Source organism: Neolamprologus brichardi, chromosome 2, assembly GCF_056152115.1.
Source record: "Neolamprologus brichardi isolate AB-2024 chromosome 2, ASM5615211v1, whole genome shotgun sequence".
NCBI classification, from domain to species: domain Eukaryota; kingdom Metazoa; phylum Chordata; class Actinopteri; order Cichliformes; family Cichlidae; genus Neolamprologus; species Neolamprologus brichardi.
Genome location: NC_142105.1, coordinates 24415940 through 24431107, shown reverse-complemented (window position 1 = coordinate 24431107; position 15168 = coordinate 24415940). Strand labels below are relative to the sequence as shown.

At 39.6% G+C, this 15168-nt stretch overlaps 1 pseudogene; it reads right to left on the bottom strand.

Annotated features, from left to right (window-relative positions):
• Positions 1 to 11089: 11089 nt before the first annotated feature.
• LOC148106132 (uncharacterized) lies at positions 11090 to 14017 on the bottom strand (annotated as a pseudogene).
• Positions 14018 to 15168: the final 1151 nt, after the last annotated feature.

The following is a 15168-nucleotide window of genomic DNA, read 5'->3' as shown; positions in this document are numbered from 1 at the left end:
ATCAAAGCTTCAAAGGATCAAAGCTTTAGAAGCCTGTGACATCAGAATTCCATAAGCCAATGAGGTTGTCACATGACATTTTTGAATGACGTCATGTTTTTGTATGAATTTTTTAAATAACATCAACATTCCGTAAGCCAATGAGGTTCTTACATGAATTTTGAGTGAGGATAATTCTTTTGTGTTAAAAAAAAGTGTAAAAAGTGTTATTGCAATAACATAAAAAGTGAGTAAAGAAAGTAAATAAAAGTACAGTTTTATTTATATAGCACCTTTCAAGACGAATTCATTGTGTCTGAGTTGTATTGGTAACTCGTTGAAGTGTTACTGGGTATCATAACTAGACAGTTTGCGCATACAGCGAGTGAAAGCATTGGGTGGACTGAATCAGGTTAAATTAAATCGATAGAACTGAGTGGAGTTCTATCGATTGTATTGATCAGAGTTAGAACAACAACTAAAGGAAACTTTGATTAATCTGAAAGGAACTAATATAGGTTAACAGGTAGCTGATACAAATCAGGATTTAAAACCATTTTTCGTTTATTTGTTTTTCTTTTTGACCCCTTCTTTTATTCAATATTGCAGTTTATATGATAGTATTATGGGTTTGTTAAACTGTTCCATGTGAAAATGTTGGGAAATGAAATATCACAGGTGGAAATGAATGAAAGTGGAAATTCAGAAGAAATTCTGTCCTTTTCCTCATTAATGCACATCATAGATAACTATGTAATGTGTCTGTTGCACACTTTGTATGTCAGGAATAACCATAAATGTGTTGTCTTACAAACGGCTGTATCAGGTCTTTGCATCCACAATAAGCGAGGATAACAGAACTCCTGGAAAGCAAAAGAAATCTGGTTCTTGTTTTTAAGACAGTCACCTTTATTGTCACGCTGAGTGATGCTGGATTGTTGCAGACAAACCTGATTATGTTTCCCACTGGGTTTTATACTTCAGAGGCAACACAGAGTAAAGAGAAGCATTGCTATTTCAGTGTAACTTTAGTCTCAGTTTAGTTTTATCCCCTTGTAAATTTGATAAGAGCCAAATTGAAGAAACAAACTCAGTGTGTGGCCAGAAAACGCCATGGTGGCTTACAAACACATGTCAGAACAAAATATGAAGGATAAGAAATTACACATATAACGTAAAAAGTCGCAGAAGAATTCATCTCTGAAATTTCTCACTTTATTGAACTGGCATTTGCCCGAGACCACCGGAATTGGTGGGATGGACACAAAGAAAATCAGAGGGAGACAAAAATCCGTCAGGAGGGATCAGGAGAGAACAACGGTCTGCCAAGCCATTCCCTGCTTCAGAGTTTTGTAATTTTGCACCTGCTGTCGCTTTAATATTAAACTAACGAGGTTGAAATAGACTCACAGTGGTTTCTGCTTCTTAATTAGATAGATTTATGTCCCTTCATGTGCTTCTGTCGTCTGTGCTTCACTGTCTGTGATCATGCTCGAGCTCATCTTCAGTCAGTTATCTTCTGTTTGTTTCCTGCTTCCAAGGATTCCACCTTGACCTTGCCACCTGCCTGCGTGCCATGGACGCCCAGGTTTGCAAATACAATAGCTTGAAAACGAAGCAATGTTGTATTTTCAAATTGATACCATAGCTACATCTAGTACAAGTCTCGAAAAAGTTTGCATCTTCGTGACCTTGACCTCGAGGTCTGATGTCAAGTCTTGTCACTTGAGACTGAGGTGATGCAGGATTTTGAAATTTATTCTATATGTGCAGCTACTAAGAGGCTGAAGGATAACACTGATATTTTTATATTTTCATGGAGCTGCTCTCAAAGCTTTGTCATCTCACCTCAGTTCCTATAATTCAGTCCTGGTCCTGCATCACAGTGTGTGGTGTGGAATAAAACTGTGACAGTGTCAGAAATTTAGCTTGATCATCTGAGCGTAGCTGCTGCTGCTACTAGCCAGCAAACCGAAATGCAGCATGTAGTGATGCACTGACGCTGGCCCCTCTGTGAAAAACCGGCACACAACCAAACAAATTTGGACAGCAGAAGCCGGTGATGTGTGCTCTAACTTCTGACTGAAGCAAGGAGAACACTGGATGGACAGACACAGCCAAAGATTTAGATTTCAGGTAGTAGGCATTTGGTACACTACATGCATAAAACCTGGTGTCCTTCCCATATTTATTAAATCCAGGTCTCACAGTGTGGTGATAATAAATTCTGTAGAAAGTGAGTAGGCATTTAGGAAACAAATATAATTAAACTATTTGTGATGTTTAATAGCCATAAAGTGAGAACAGCGGACACTGAAGAGAACGTTTTCTAATTTATGACCTTTAATTGGACCCCAGCAGAGGGCTGAAACATCAGGATAATTCAGGTGTGTTTAAATGAGCTGTGTGTTTGCTCAGCAGAACTCTCGTCGAGCAAATTATGTTTTAAAAAGTGGCAGCACATCCTGCTCTGCCTGAATATTCTCCAGCAGAGTAAATGTGTCTGTGTGAAGTGCGAAGGAGAAGCTCCATCACTATTTGTTTCAAAATTAGCCACTCCACCTGCACCTGCTGGCTTGCACACCTCATCGCAATGCAGCGCTCAGGTTTGTTTGGTAGGCACTGAAAATATGTCACATCGTTCATTTATTCTCAACCTGTGCTGTGTTTGCGTGCAGGAAATGAAGTCCTGGGTGTTTTATCACTGAGCCAAATTATCATACTGTTACACTCCTGTATCTTCTCCTGAGTGCTGGAGGGGAAAGCAAAACCTGACCATTACCATCTTTTGGGGAAACCTGCAGTCAGCTGAGACGGATGAGTGACGAAACGTTTCTCGCACTGAAAACGCTACGTCCAGATGAACAGAATTAACTTTTGGAGATTGACCATTACCAGTTTATCATATAGGCAGGAGACCTTTGGTCAAAGAAAATTATTAATCCATCTGAACTCATTAATATTTGTAGGTACAGCTGTGTTCTGGGATATCCTACACTTCCATGTGCAAACATGGATAGCCTGAGGTTAAGAAAGGAGAAGTAATGTGGTCCCATGATAGTGCAGTTTTTGTTATGGCCTGCAGGGGGAGGCAATTTCCAGACAATTTCTTACTGAGTTTCATTTAATACAACACTATGGCTGTATCCCAATTCAGGGTCCGCAGCCTTAAAGTACGCAGCCTCAACGATCCTCAAGGACCGTGTACTTAAAGACCGCTAAGGCCGGAAGTGCGAGGCTTGTGAAATGGGACGGTCTAGCCTCCGTCGCGCTGCCCAGGTTGCCTAGCAACCATGATACTAGCAGCTGGAAACGTTTCATACAGGTTTGTTTGACAGACATGAAGGGGAAAATTTGTTCATTTGTTTGTTTGTTTCTACATGAGCTTTGATCATTCTCTAATTAAACTCAGCTATTGAACGGAGTATATTTTAAAGTAAAGGCTTTAAAACCAAGTTAGTACAAACGTCACTAATGTCACATAACTTTGCCGACATGTGGCCAACAGTAATGTTTTAATGTTCTTTGTTATTAAACATTTGCACATAAATAAGTGACATAATATTCAGTACTTACTTAAAGTTTACTCTTCGGGCGCCCCTCATCCGCCGTTTTTTTTCGGCAAAATTATCCACACCCACTGCCGCGCTATGCATTCTGGGATATGTTGGGCCACAAAGTCTACACCGCCACGTCCTTAAAATTCAGGGAATTGAAGGACGCATTTGAGGGCCGCATTTCGAGCAGCCTTCGCATTGGGACAGCCTTCGTCGCGTCGCTGTGACGTAATCGGCCTTAAAATGCGGCCTTTAAGGCTGCAGACCCTGAATTGGGATACAGCCACTGTGTCGGTTACTTACGTGGCCCTGAGAGGCCAAACGGACTGCAACTTCAGAAAACACTTGCAAAAAGAAAAACACTTACAAAAAGAAAAATGCTGCAAAAAGAAAACCACTTGCAAAAAGAAAAATGCTGCAAAAAGAAAAACGCTGCAAAAAGAAAAGCGGTGCAAAAAGAAAAACGCTGCAAAAGCACACAAAGCACAACGGAAATAGGAAAAAAGACAACGGAAATGTTTCTGGGGAGACAATAACCGGACGGACCCGTTGCACGAACCAAAACATGTATGTATGGCTGTATCCCAATTCAGGGCCTGTTTCCCAATTCTGGGTCTGCAGCCTTAAAGTACGCAGCCTTAACGGTCCTCAAGGGCCGCGTACTCAAAGACCGCTGCGGCCGGAAGTGCAGGGCTTGTAGGCTTGTGAGATGGGACGGTCTAGCCTCCGTCGCGCTGCCCAGGTTGCCTAGCAATCATGATACTAACAGCTGGAAACGTTTCATACAGCTTTGTTTGAAGCTGAATGAAGGAGAACATATTTTGTACATTTGTTTCTACATGAGCTTTGTGTGATTTGATAAGTATCTGAGGCTGAGACCACAGGACTGTAAAACATGATTGTTGGGCTTCATTTCTGTATTGAACAGTCATTTAAGATTAGCTAGTAAATAACAATTAGCTAATGTTGTTCATGAGACTAAAGTCATCTCACTTTGGTAATGTAAATATAATATGGCCAATATTATATTAATCATTATTAGTTATTACAGCAGTTAATACCGCGGAAGCCCTAGCTGGTAGTCGGGCCGTACGCGTGTCTTAGTGCAGTTGAACATAATCCACACAGTCCGCTTGTAGTCGAAAAACAAACAGGCAAACATTTATTTCCACAGTGATCCACAAATACAGTGATCCGTTTGAATGCTCATGTACACTACAAACACGGTAAGAAACTGTTTTTCTCCACAGCTAGTTAAAGCCCCCGTTTCTCCACACTTTCCGTCACAAACGCTCCCCCCGTGCACAGTTACCGTGTCTTAAAGGAACAGTATGTAAAAATTAAATAAGGCAAGAAAAAATACAATTTAACTGTAAATCTTACACTAAACAAATTATAAAGTAAAAACTGAAATTCCCCATTATCTTACACTTATCCTTATCCAAAATGATTCAAATTATTAACAAATATACACTCTGTGCAATCTGAGTAAACTAAGAGATGATTATACCTTTATCCTATACGTTCCCGGCCCCTAATTGTTCTATAAACTTATAAACAATTATTAACAATTTGGCACAATGATCAAGTTCAACAACATAGGCATTCAGTCCTTAGAACATAATTTCTTCTTTCTTCTGATGTCAGAGGTCACCAGTACATGACATACCGTGGGAGTCCAGCCTTTACCACTGACTCATACTGCTTCTAGGAGCAGACAGACCTTAGTGATCGGTCTATCCAGTTCACTGGTCTTGGTCTTCACACGAACCCTGCGAACAAGGCCATGTTCATCCTATACAGCAGTGAACATGAATTCTGTGCCAAACACTGAGCTTCAGTAAAGATTCAAGTTGCATTTATTTATATTTCCTATCACCTTAAATCTTCACTTAAAGACAAGTATCTGTGACAGTGTATATATAGATGTATTATATATAAGAGACAAATATTGTTCTTTTAATATGTTGGCATTATTAAATTTGGCTCAATGCTTATATATGTGTGGAAGAAGCAAATGTACGAGCTGTGATAACTGTTTCTGATAGAATGAAGAGTAGACTGATATATTAAATATTCCTTTATTGGGTGAGAAAATCAGACCATGTCATAACTGCTTTAAGTCATACAGAATAGATATCAGAGCCTTAAACAGGCTGCTAAATGGGTTAAACTGGGCACAAAGTATACAAACACATAACATCCTTATAGAATATGATGTAACACTATAGATCAACTTACCTCAGAATATATAAAGCATATAAACAATTACAGCAATATGTTGCAACAAACACAGGAGTGCTACTGATCCAAAATACTCAAAGCTTCATAGAACTGAAACAAACATTTATTTTTAGCTCCATTCTGCTGCTGATACATACTTTAGGTTTCTGAATATTAAACTTGTTGCTGCCTTTCATAGTGTGTAACTTGAAGGCCCTGAGTACTTTCTCCCACACTGAAAACACTGGAATGATCAAATTATTTGAACATTACCTAATAAGACTGATTCAGGACAGACAATTAGTTATTCTAAACTTTTCTAGCAGTCCTTCACAAACAGGGAACAGTCTGTCTATTCTCTCCATCTATCAGCTGCTGCTGGCTCTTCCTCCTCCTCTTCCTCACACACTGCTGAGGTTGTCCTGGTGGATCATCAGGGGTGCAAAGCCTCACAGATGATGTGCAGCAGTGGGTCCCTCAGTCTGTCCTCACTCTGGACACTTGCAGTTGTCACACATGGAAATCAAATGTGTGATAAGCTGCAGGATTCAAACACAAGTGTAACTTATAAATACATGTTCATACTTTTATTCCACAATCAGAGAGAAAGAAACAGAGAGAGAGTGCAGGACAGACAGATAGGTGACAGTCTCAGGTGTATACACTGCTACAAAACAGCACAAGAGGAGGAGGATTTTGTTTGTGTTATTACGAGTGCTAAACAAGAAGAGTTCCCAGATGGTAAAGTGGACACATGTGTGACTCCTGTGATTAAAGCATCTTTCTTTCAGCTTAACGAGTGAACCGTCAGCTCATTCAAACGCACGTTTGGCTCGACCTCACCAAACAGAGGCAGCAATATAACATAGTTAACATTAACAGTGCAGTGAATCCTGCTTGTGCCGTGATATTCAGGACTGCAAACCGAGCAGCATCACTGACTTTCAGCTTGTTGTGTTTGTGGATATATGACTGACTTTAATTATCCACAAAATCATCAGATTCTCTGTAAGATTAAGGTCGACTATCGAACGGCGTATATTTTAAAGTAAAGGCTTTAAAATAGGGATGCACCGATACCGATACTGGTATCGGGTATCGGGGCCGATACTGTAAAATGTGTGTGTACTCATACTCATAAAAGTTAACCGATACCATGAACCGATACTAACTTATTTCATTAATCAGAGGGTGGCTTGTCATTTTTGTTGTCGTTTTTTAGATTGGCCACTAGGGGGACATCCCGCGCTAAACAGGCACAGGGTTAGGCGAGTGAGACTGGCAGCTCCAGATAAAAAAGAGAAACTGGAGGCTGCTGTCGCTAGGTTAAGCAAAATGTCAGCAGTGTGGACCGGAACAGCCAACTTTAACTCAGGTTTTGGAAAAGTGATGAAAAATGTCAGTTAAAATAACAGAGGCTCTGACTCATTTTATCGCTCTGGATGACCAGCCAATGCCAGTCGTGGAAAACATAGGATTCTTCTCAGCATACTCAAGCTGCGATATGAAATTCCCAGCCGCCCACACATCAGGGAGATAATGGTGCCAAAACTTTCTAAAGAGGTAAAGACAAGCAGTGTGTGCGCGATGTCAGTCCTTGGTTTAACGGCACAGTGGACTGATGATCCACGGGCAGATGAGGAGTTCGTTCGTCAATGCCAAATACTTTCATTATTTTGTTTGTTTGTTTACAATATGGACACTCTGCAACAATTTAAAAGTTTATTTTATTCTCAAACCTAATTTGTATTTATTTTATTCCAAACAGAAATGTTTATTTATTATTCCGAAAGCCCGAGACAGTGCCAATAGTTCAGTGATATTTTGTTAAATTACAATGTGGAGACTCTGCAATAATTTAACAGAAGTGCTTATTTTTCACTTGAAATTTTTTTGTGGTCATTTTTATTAAGATATTATTTATTATCGGCAGAGAATAAAATAAAACCCGTCTTCCAATTCATTGCATTTGTGTGTGTCTGTGTGTGTGTGTGTGTGTGTGTGATAGAAGTATCGGTTTTTGTACTCTGTATCGGCAAGTACTCAGATCCAAGTATCGGTATCGTATCGGTTTGAAAAAATTGGTATCGTTGCATCCCTACTTTAAAACAAAGTAAACGCTGAAAGTACAAACATCGCTAATGTCACATAACTTTGCCGGCATGTGGCCAACAGTAATGTTTTAATGTTCTTCATTATTAAACATTTGCACATAAATAAGTGACATAATATTCAGAACTTACTTTTGAAAGTTTACTCTTTGGCCGCTCCGCTTCCACTTCTTTGAAGTGTCACCCAGTCCCAGTGCACTTGTTAGCATGTTTTGGTTCGTGCAACTGGTCCGTCTGGTTATTGTCTCCCCAGAAACATTTCTGTTGTGTTGTGTGTGCTTTTGCAGCATTTTTCTTTTTGCAGCGTTTTTCTTTTTGCAGCATTTTTCTTTTTGCAGCATTTTTCTTTTTGCAGCGTTTTTCTTTTTGCAAGTGTTTTTCTTTTTGCAGCATTTTTCTTTTTGCAAGTGTTTTCTGAAGTTGTAGTCCGTTTGGCCTCTCAGGGGCACCGTAGTTACTAATTGTGGCCCTCTTTATTTATTTAGGTAACGCGGGCCATGCTTTACAGCATCGTTACCCTGCCTCTAACTTGGAGTGTGCAGTCAAAATGTGGAAGGTGTTCAGTGTTATAAATATCTCCCTTTTGCTGAATTTCAAAGCAAACACTGAAGCTGTGTGCAGAAAGGGGCACCAGCGGCTCCTGTGTTTAAGAAGGCTTTTTTGTTTCCACGTTGATAAAACCATGATGGTTTTATTTCACTGTGCTTTTAATGAATCTGTTTTGTCCTTTTCCTTGGTGTTGTGGTTTGGATAGTTATCTGAAAAGAGCAGAAACTCTCTCAGATTGTTAAGTGGTCTAAAAGGCTGATTGGAGAACCACAGCTGAAATTTTCTGTACACCAGACAGTTACAGCGGTCAGCTGGTTTAATTTTTTTTGATGATCCTTCACACAGTGAGAATCGTTTTCTTCCTCCCGGACAAAGGTTTCTGGTCCCAAACTGTAAAAACGACAAGATTTAAAAAGTCACATTTGTGGATTATATGATGGCCAAAATTAGTGTTAAGTTTTGTTGTCAGTATTTTTTGCTGTACTTTTTTGTTTTCTGTTGTTTCTTCAATTCATGAGAACAAATCTAACTACAGTTACATATTAAATACCTGAACCTTAAAATGTTCAAATCAAGGATTCCCAGCACTGTAGTTCTGAACCCAGCGTCCACATAGAAGTAATTGGCAAATTGAAAAAGAAGGTTGGTTGCAAAGTGGTTTGCAGAAGAAACGGCTTAAAAAACACAGCTGATATGAACTTTCTTTGAAATTGTTTATTATATATCTGGCATTAGAGGTGAACATAAACACTTATCTAATGTCATTTCAGCTCTCAATGCCACCGTGGCTGTTCAGAGAGGAAACATCAGTCCTGGTTTCTCAGGTTCTTAATCCTGATCAGAGCAAGTCAGGTAATATCTGCAAGGGATGGATTTTCTCCAAAATGAAATACTCTGTTTGAAGATGATATCATGTCAGAAAATCAGTGTTGTTCTTCTTTTATATGCTGAACAGACTGGATCGGTAATCACACCAGCAGAGCCAGGAAGTGTGTTTCCCAGGGTTCAGAGCTGGACGGCTCCCCTGTTGCCTCTCTCAGCGGGGATCAGTCCAGTCTGGGCCTGCTGCAGGCCATGTTGGGTCAGGTGGAGCTGGATTTGGTTGCACTGAGCCCTGTTACAGCACCAACATCTGCACAGAGTCCCAAAAAGCACAGGACATAAAGTCTCACTGGATTTTCTTTGGCCTTGGTCTCTACACTGGGACGTTTGGTGCACATCCTTAAAAAGGTACTGCCGGATATCAAAAAAGGTTTTGTCACACAAGCTTTTGGAAATTATTATTCAAACTAAAGATAATCCATGCAGGCTTTACTCACATAAACAAAAAATAAGACTGTGTTACCATTGTCACTGCATCTTTTAGCTTATAGGATATAGGATACACTCATTTCTTATTAAATGTTGGTTTTATTTAAAAAGTCATGTCATTGATGGGGATGCAAGGAGACACGAATTCCAAGTTTGAAATCTTTAGATAGCAGCAAAAGCACATTTTAGAAATGCTTGATCTGTAAAATGTTTGTTACTATTACTGATTTAGCATCACTAATGCTGAAAGTCTCATGTAAATATGCTGAAGCACAGTTCTTATCTTTTTCAGGGGTCTTCACATTTGTAAATGAATCAGTTTTTAAATTTTAGCGCAGGTTTGCTTTGATGCAAATATTTGCAGTCTGCTATATGTGTTTAAATCACGATCTGCCTGTAATGTGTTAGAGGGAAGATGAAGCTCAGAAGGAGGCACAGGAGAGGAGAAAACTGGAGGAGGAGCTGAAAGAGCAGCAGAGGCTCATTGATGCTCTCACTGCTGAAACCCTGACTCTAAGAGAGGAGGCTACAGCCCTGCAGGTGGGACTGGGCTTAGGCTTAGTTAGTCCAGCTATGCTGATACATCATGAGTTGGTGATGATGTGCCTCTCAGGCAGGGTTACAGCAGCGGACGGCAGAGCTAAAACAGGGAGCTAAGAACTTCACTACTGTATGTTTTCAATGTTTTTGTCACTTTTTACTGAATCAAACTCAAAGTAAGCTTTAAACCCTGCATGGTCGTACTCTCTCCTGCACTCCATATTATCCTTTGTTGATCTACACACGTCTGTTGCTGCCACGGACGTCGCACGCTCGTACGTCATTGTCATGAGACACTCTCACGAAGAAAATGACGAGGATTAGTAACGCAGTAATGTAGCCTGCTTACGGGAAAGTAACAGTAATCTAATGACCTTTTTTGCAATAGTAATCCCTTACTTGAAAAAAGAAATCAGACTATGCGGTGTTGCCCATCTCTGGTCCACATACAGAAAGTATCATAGAAAGATTCAAGGTATCGTGCCACATTTGACCTCTGAACTCTTGTTCATGGTTAGTAAATTAAGAGTCAAAGTGAAAGACAAATTTGAAACTTTTTTACTTATTACCGTTGTTTGGAATAGATAGGAATATAGGAAATTATATATTTTTATTTAAAGACAGGACTCACATGTTTTCATTTCTAGTCTTTAAAACCTGTCTCTATCCATCTAGTATTCATTCTTTCTGGGAAACAAGTATGTATATTATGCACACACACAAACACACATGCAGCTATTACCTATTTCTTGTTTTTATCTACCTAAGATGAATTATTGTTGAATGAAGCCATTTTTCAAACACATGTAAAATGTGGGCAATTGTGTTTATTGGGTAAAGGAAAAGGCAGAAGGGGGAAGGGGGGAAAGGGGGGGATAGAAAGAAGGAAAGAGAGAGAGGAGAGAAAACCCCAACAATCCCCTCTGAGCAAGCACCAGGCGACAGTGGATAGGAAAAACTCCTTTTAAAGTGAAAGAAACCTAAAGGAGAAACCTATGGCAGAACCAGGCTCAGGAGGGGGCAGTCAACTGCCGGGACTGGTCGGGGGGTGAAAAAGGAAAAAGGAGGGAGGGGAAGGGGAAGGGGGGAAATGAAGATGGAATAGAGGTGGAGGAAGACGAGGTTACATCAGGTGAGAAGCAGCAGTGTCCCTCCTCCAGAACCAGTGGAAGCGTTTTTTCTTCTTTTTCAGATACTCTTCCACGAGCACCTTTTTCTCAATGATGAGGGTTTTCAGCTCATCAATACTTTCTGCGTTTTCTTTCTCAAGTTTGTTGCATCTTTTTGCCATGTCTTCTAATTGTTCTTGTTTTTCTTTAAGCTTGTCTTTCAGTTCTTTAACTGTTGCCTCCTCTATTCACTTTGCATTGTGCACATCTGTGTGCATGTCTTCCAGCTGATGGTTTCTCTTCTGGATTTTTTGAAGTCTACACTGCAGGTCTTTATGTGTTTTCTGTTGTTCTTGCTTTTGCGCCTGGATTTCAGTGTTTTTGTGCTTCAAGGTCTTAGAAAGTTCCTCAAGTTCTGTGGTTTTTCTCAGCATCTCATTGATGCTACTCTGCATCGCTGAGCATTGATTTTCCAGTTTCTTCTTTTCTCCTTCCAGTACAGTTGTTTTGTACTTTGTTTCGTTATACAATTCTTGGAGTGCTTGATTTTTCCTCTGGAGATTAAGTTTTTCTTCTTCCTGTTGTATTTTCTGTTGGTCTTTTTCTTGAAGCAGCTCTTTATTTCCATGCGCTTTTTTATCAAGCCTGATTTGGAGCGATTTGTTTTTTTCCTCCATCTGGTCAAGCTTGGAGTCCATTTCCTTCTGTTTCATTTCCATTTTCTTCTTGTCTTGAAGCAACTGTTGACTTTTGTGCAGATTTTTGTCATGCTTCACCTGCAGAGCTTTGTATTTTTCCTCCATGGCTTGGAGTTTGCTCTGCAGGTCTCTCTGCTCTACGGGCTCTTGTTTCTTGTCTTGGTGGATCTCCTTATTTCTCTCCAGAGCTTCATCGTGTATTACTTGCAAGCCTTCATTGTGTTTCTCGATGTTCCTCAGCTTGCAATCCATTTCTTCCTGTTGTATTTTCTGTTGGTCTTTCTCGTGAAGCAACTCTTTATTCTTGAGCAGTGTTTCCTCAAGAGTTATTTGGAGCATTTTGCATTTTTCCTCCAAGACTTCAAACTTGCGGTCTGTTTCTTTCTCAAGCATTCCTTGTTGCTCTCTCTCTTGAATGAACTCTTTATTTCTGTGCGCTTTTTTATCGAGCCTGACTTGAAGCATTCTGTGTTTTTCCTCCATCTGGTCAAGCTTGGAGTCCATTTCCTTCTGTTTCATTTCCATTTTCTTCTTGTCTTGAAGCAACTGTTGACTCTTGTGCAGAGTTTTGTCATGCTTCACCTGCAGAGCTTTGTATTTTTCCTCCACGGCTTGGAGTTTGCTCTGCAGGTCTCTCTGCTCTACAGGCTCTTGTTTCTTGTCTTGGAGGATCTCCTTATTTCTCTCCAGAGCTTCATCAAGCATCACTTGCAAGCCTTCATTCTGTTTCTCGATGTTCCTCAGCTTGCAATCCATTTCTTCCTTTTGTATTTTCTGTTTGTCTTTCTCATGAAGAAACTCTTTATTTCTCTCCAGAGCTTCATCAAGCATCACTTGCAAGCCTTCATTCTGTTTCTTGATGTGCTTCAGCTTGCAATCCATTTCTTCCTTTTGTATTTTCTGTTGGTCTTTCTCGTGAAGCATCTCTTTATTTTTGAGCAGTGTTTCCTCAAGAGTTATTTGCAGCATTTTCAGTTTTTCCTCCAAGACTTCAAGCTCGGAGTCTGTTTCTTTCTCGAGCATTTCTTGTTGCTCTCTCTCTTGAATGAACTCTTTATTTCTTTTCTCTGTTTTCTCAAGCTTGATTTGGAGCAATCTGTGTTTTTCCTCTATCTCGTCAAGCTTGGAGTCCATTTCTTTTTGTTTCATTTCATTTTGCTTCTTGTCTTGAAGCAACTGTTGACTTTTGTGCAGAGTTTTATCATGTTTCACCTGCAGCGCTTTGTATTTTTCCTCCATGGCTTGGAATTTGCGCTGCATGTCTCTCTGCTGTGTGGACTGTTGCTTCTCTTCTTGGTGGATTTCTTTCAGTTTTTCCAGAGCATCGTCAAGCTTCTCTTGGAGCTCATGATTCTTCTTGACCATGTTTTCCTGTTTTATGCTCTCTTTTTTCTCTTTTTGGAGCAGATCTTTAATTTTTTCCAGAGCTCCATCGAGCTTTTCTTGGAGCTCCTGATTCTTCTTGAGCATTTTATCCCCTTTAATGCTCTCTTTTTTCTCCTTTTGGAGCAGATCTTTAATTTTTTCCAGAGCTTCATCAAGCTTTTCTTGGAGCTCGTGATTCTTCTTATCTTGGAGAGCACATTGTTTCTCCTCAATTTTACCTTCCCTTTCCTGAAGCTGGTAGGATAATTTTTCTAATTCAGTGCTCTTTCTCTCATTTTCTTCTGTCAGGATCTTAATCTTTTCTCTGTTCATGAGATTTTCATTCTCCATTTCTTCCAATCGCTTTTCCTCTAATTCTACCTGTTCATCCCAGGGAAGAGAGCTGATATAAGGGTCTAGGGACTCATACCATGGAATAGAGCTGGGGTCAGCGTCTTGTCTTTCTTGCTCTTTCTGAGACATGTTGGAGTCTGTATACCGTGTTTACAAAAAGGATCCAAATGTTTGAAAGTGCTTTACTGGTGAACGTTTGAATGCTGCTAACACAAGTGCTGCAAATAACGGACTAAAAGTTTTTCATCCTCACCCCTACTTAAGGATTCATGAGGATCAAAGCTTCAAAGGATCAAAGCTTTAGAAGCCTGTGACATCAGAATTCCATAAGCCAATGAGGTTGTCACATAACATTTTTGAATGACGTCATGTTTTTGTATGAATTTTTTAAATAACATCAACATTCCGTAAGCCAATGAGGTTCTTACATGACTTTTGAATGAGGATAATTCTTTTGTGTTAAAAGAAAGTGTAAAAAGTGTTATTGCAATAACATAAAAAGTGAGTAAAGAAAGTAAATAAAAGTACAGTTTTATTTATATAGCACCTTTCAAGACGAATTCATTGTGTCTGAGTTGTATTGGTAACTCGTTGAAGTGTTACTGGGTATCATAACTAGACAGTTTGCACATACAGCGAGTGAAAGCATTCGGTGGACTGAATCAGGTTAAATTAAATAGATAGAACTGAGTGGAGTTCTATCGATTGTATTGATCAGAGAGTTAGAACAACAACTAAAGGAAACTTTGATTAATCTGAAAGGAACTAATATAGGTTAACAGTAGGGCTGGGTATCGTCACTGATTTCTAGAATCGATTCAATTCCGATTCACAGGGTCCCGAATCGATTCGATCCACGATTCGATTTAATTCGATTTAATTCGATTCCATTCGATTCGATTCACTTTGATTTGAATCTGGGAAATTTTGACAGTCAGAAATATTATAATTCAGATCAGTACATTTACATATTTTTGTATCTATAAAAAGGAAGCTGACACACCAAGGCTTTATCAAAGGTGTGAGCATCACAGCAGAGGCCTTTGTGTCAAAGTAGCTGAGGATAAAACACAGAAAAACATGAAGGTGATTTTCCTGTTCTGGGATTTTATAAAAAATTTTCTGCAGTAGATCAAAAACGAAAGAAAACCATTAATCAACACATGAACATTACCTCTGAAGTTACAGCGGTTTTATTAGAGACAAGGCTGAGCGTTTTGCATTTTGCATAATTTTAAAAAGTTTAAATTTGTTCGGTATTGAACTGCAGAAATTAGGTTTTATTTTCGGAAGTATATAAAACGAAAAAAAAAACCGTCGGCCGACAGCGCTGTAAACAACGGAAGACTTGTGCGTAACAAGCAAGCGAATA